This window comes from Fistularia commersonii, chromosome 6 (genome assembly GCF_037954325.1).
Source record: "Fistularia commersonii isolate RoL2024-O1a breed Wild chromosome 6, RoL_Fcom_v1.0, whole genome shotgun sequence".
NCBI lineage: Eukaryota > Metazoa > Chordata > Actinopteri > Syngnathiformes > Fistulariidae > Fistularia > Fistularia commersonii.
Window position 1 is genome coordinate 15,450,590 of NC_141289.1, and position 5,028 is coordinate 15,455,617.

The window sequence follows — 5,028 nt, forward strand, 5'->3', positions numbered from 1 at the left end:
TTTTTTCATTTTACATTTTTTTTCTTTCCAAGATTGGCAAGTGAGGCATGGCCTCTACTGCTTCCCCTGACTACACGTCTCTGAACTATACATTCACTATGCAAACAGCAGACATAGAATAAAATAGTCTTTTAATCATCATTAAGTGGGGAAATGTAAATGTTGTAAAGGAGGTACTCAGTGCGATCATTCATTTACAAAAATACATCTAATAGAAAATAAAATGAAACAATGCAATGCCCGTGATGAGAAGTTTAATTCCACAACCATTTTAATAAAGGAAAAAAAATATCTACACACTGGTCTGTCAAGAGTTTCATGTTAAAAATTCAAATTTATGTATTTTCTTTGATTTAAGTTGCTCTTTTCCCCTTGCAGATTTTGATGCCAGGGATGTTGTGATGTGCTAAGTGTGACTTTGCATTTCAGTCTGGACCCACTAGATTCCCCTGAATTCATTGAGTGCACTTAGTAAAAAGGGAAGTGAGTAAAGCCAGGCAAGAGAATCCTTTCTTGTACTGAAATAAATTGTTCCTCAGTGAAGTTTACAATGTTCAGTGTTGGATGAGACAGTGTGAAGGAGTTGTTGATCGACTTTTTTGGTTTGTTTGAGACTTCATTTTTTTCTTTCCTACCATGGGCCAAATCCCAGATACACATGAAAAGGCTCAAGCAACACCACAATCACTCACAAAGATCATAAAGTTAAATTAACACCTCTTTAAAACAAAAACAAACAAAAAAAAACAACAGGGCAATATAATCCTTATGGAGGCTGAGTTTATTGCGGGGCTTATTTTTGGCACACTGCACATGAGTTTATCTTGTTATTCTGAATCATTCTGTTTATTCCAATTAAAAACAACATTTTTTGCTCCTCCATGCATCTGTAAAACAATAATAGTAACAAAACAACAACATGAGCAATTCAAGATTACGAATAGCAATTGTGGGGGGGTTTAAAGAAAAGTTCAGTGTTGATAAGTACTTCAAGACTCTCTTTAGTATATATATACTGTTGACAACTGCCATTTCAGATGCAAAAAGGCTCTATCCAAAAATTCCCAATTTGTCTTTTTCTGTTCATACATTATTTGTATCTGAATTGTATCAGATTTCAGGCAGTCATTGCATTTGCATTGCAGCTAAAAATCAGGTTTTTGATGAAAATCCAATGTTAGATTTGAAACCAATAAATTAACCCTGTCAGTACACAATTAAATAGGATGTTGTATGGACATTCGTGGGTTTGGAGGACAATATTTTGGTTAATTTACAAAATAAAATAAAAACTCATAACCTTGAATATCGAGCAAGGCGCATTTAAACAGCATTTGTTTCCAGCCAAGTGTCTGATGAGAGTGATCATCTGATGTAAAAACTTATTAGATTTTTTTAACTTGAAAAGAATATGAGCAAAGTTTTAATGCCAGCCAACGTATTCAGTGTTGGTGGTTGATGACATCAGTTAAACTGAGGGCAAGTCTGTGTTCAGACATTAGAAGTCATAAAATCTGTCAAGTATTTGCCTTTGTCCTTCAAGCAAATGAATTTTTCCCATGAAAATCACACCCTTGGAAATAATATCGCCACTTTGAAAGATCTACCACCCAAACAGTAATTCTGCTCTCACAGGTTTAACTGTGCATTATGTGATTGAACTTGTCAGTGTTATGTGTAGCAGCCTTTTAATGTCTCCACAATGTGTTTATCTGTTTATATATATAGTTTTTTAACATTAAGTACAACACAGTAATCTAATCCTTCCCCTTTTTTTGTAGACAACCCAATGTTATCCCATAGACCTCACTTTCACAAAATACAGGCCTGACAGAGCACAGCATGACCACAGCATTCATATAAGGAGGTCCACTATCAGAGCATGTCAAAGACTTTAGCATTTAGCAAAACAACTGATTTCTCACTGTCATGGACTGTGCAGCTGTGGGACTCTGGATATACCAGATGATCCAAAATGTTTGGAGTAGATTGTGAGAAGCTGAAAGCGGCCAGATGTCTGAGCCTGGCCAAATCACCACGGCTGCGTCTCAAATTTAGTCCAAGCGAGGCATGAACTCAATCACCTGCGCCTTCTCAGCTGCACAAATTTACACATGAAAATTGTCTAGGTCTCTTGGCTAAATATTCATCATTACTTATGGATTATTTTTTCTATTTTGCCTGATGTAGCCAGAGTAAGTCTCAGTTTGGCCTTCTCAGGAGTGATAAGTGTTTAATCTGACGGTCTACAGTGGACAGGAGCCAGAAAGGAACCCTCTGATTATAGAGAATATAAGAACATTTCTTTGAGTTTCATTCAAAAAGATCTATTTTGTTCATCTCTTTCAATCTTGTTTTAACCAAGCATGCTGAGAAACATTTTGAGAGACCCCAGTAGAGAGCAATGCGTCTAAAGCAGGACAAACACTATGATAATGATTACTATGAATGTAAGCTGTGTGCTGGCAGCAGCAGCAGTTGTCTGAAGTGGACTACCTCTGCAGATGTCCGTTGTTTACTTCAGCCATCAGAGATCTTCTTCAACTTCACATCAGCTGAGATTCCCTTGCTCAGGTGACATAAATTTGGCAGATGAGTTATGACAATAATGAGATACAAATTGTCAGGAAATCCTTTCTTTGACAGGAAAAAGTTGCGACAGTTGTTTTGGGTGTCATAATTTTCTTTGTAAATCCAATCCTTTACTTTTACTTGTTGAAGTGAGATAGTGTCACACTGGAAGATGCCCAATACTGGCCTGTATTAATCAGTCCTCCGGCTTTTTTTAGATTTTTAATTCAAGAAAATAATTGCAATAGTGGACACCACTTGCGGATTTCATTATTTTCATCCATCCATCCATCCATCCATCCATCCATCCATCCATCCATCATCTACTGCTTATCCTGCACTTAGGGTTGCCTGAGCCTATCCCAGATGTTATTGAGCGAGAGCTTGTACACCCCTGATTGTTTGCCAGTCGCAGGGCCTCATATTAAGAGGAAAAACTCTCATTCACACATCTGGGTAATTTTCCACTTAACGATCTACATGTTTTTGGACTGTGGAAGTAAACCCATGCAGACACGGGGAGAACAGGCAAACTCCACACAGGGATTCAAACCAGGGTTCTTTGTGCTGTGAGGTGGAAGTGCTTAACACTGCTCTGCCACTGTGTACTTCACTTGAATTGATGGTGGTGTGATGTTGTTCTGAAATCATTAATTTTGGATTGCACTATATTCCCATTTTAATAAACAAACAGTCAAAAGTCAACCGACTTAGGTTTTTGAAGGTCTGCACAATTCCTTTTTTTGGTTTTCATCTATAGATCCCTTGAAAGTGTGGCACACTGATCTTTTACCAGCTAAGACAAAGTTTCTGTACCTACTCTAACCTTTGACCAGAACAATACATAGTTTTATTTTACGTGCTAATTGAGTTAATCGGAAAAACATTTAAAGCAGCCCAGTGAAGAAAATGGATGACTACTCATTCACGTGTGAACTTGCAGTTATTCACTGGTTCAGGGAGTCTGCTGGCCACATGGCTTTAATCGATTGAGGTCTTGAACAAGCATGTGCATAACACATGGGGATAAAGCAATACTATATAATAAACAGTGTTCAACGGCTTGTCATAACTTTTACACAACTGAATTTTCCTCTCCTTTGACTTTGAGCTGAAATCAATTAATAAAAAGCAAACACTAAGAAAGAAACAAAAGTCATGATTTCTTCTTCAAATTAAAACATTTGCAAATGCAATATGAAAGCTGGTCTAAACTATTAATAAAGCTTGTTCCACCCAAATGAAAAAGTGAACATTTTGGAAATCATCACTGGAGGTGTTCTTGAGATGCACTGTAAAACTGCACCTTAAAACTGCGTTTAGTGAGGTCATACAGACCTCACCCTTTTGACAGTCAGTGTAAAGCTAATGTCATAGAAATACTGGAAGTGAACATTTGTACCAAATATCATTAAAATGGAAGTATATGGCATCGTGTGGAAAATGGTTTTACTTCCATGATGTAAAAAGAGATCATAATTTTTATTTGGTGAGTTTTTTTTGTCTGTTTTTTTTCACAAAAGGGAAAAATACATTCATTTCTACACTCTGTGTTAACAGACTCTCAAAGTTTGTATAAACACAGCTGTTATTTCTATAAATTACCAACCAGGCAGTGATTTATGAAATATCAGGTTTTGCTTACTGTATAAGTATTTTAAATTAGGCCAGAAAACCCATGTGATAGGTCTCAAAGATCTTGTTCATTGGGATATCACGTGGACATATAGGGATGTTTTAATCATTGAGAAGGAATGCAACATTTCAATGTCAGGAAACTACAAATGTGATGATATTATATTACTTAAAAAATCCTGCTTTTTTGCTTTGAGGAATGTGACTTTGAAAACACAATACATTCTGATTTTGAAAGGGAGGCAGCTATTGCACAACCTCAATTAGCCAGCTTCCAAGAGAACTGCTCAACCATACAATGAATGTATCCTTTTTAATAAAACGTGTCTCCAAGCTAAACAGCTGACACACTTGTTCCACTATCTGTCACTGCACTCAGGAAACAGTTGTCTGAGAAAGCAAACATGATTCTTTAAGTTATATTTTTAAATCCCTGGGTCATGGATTTCAAGTACAGCACCTCGGCCTGCAAGCAAAACAAAAATAAATAAATCATAATATCTCTCTGTTCAAAATTTGAGCAAACTTGATGGGCGTGGGAATGTTTGTTGTTATAATTTTGATAACCTTTATGGTACTGATACTATTATAGCAGGCCTAACAACAGGCACTGATGATGTTTGTGGGCGAATCGGGTTTCAAACAGTTGATTACGCTGTCATGAGTTATTTCACAACATGAGCAATTCACCAGTGGGGATTGTCATCAAGCGCAAGGCTGTAAAATTCTAGATGCTTACTTCTCATAATGATTTAAATGACGGGGAAGTGCTTAGCTTTTGTCAAAAAGCTTTAGGTGCAGCAAAAAAAGAAACATTAAAAG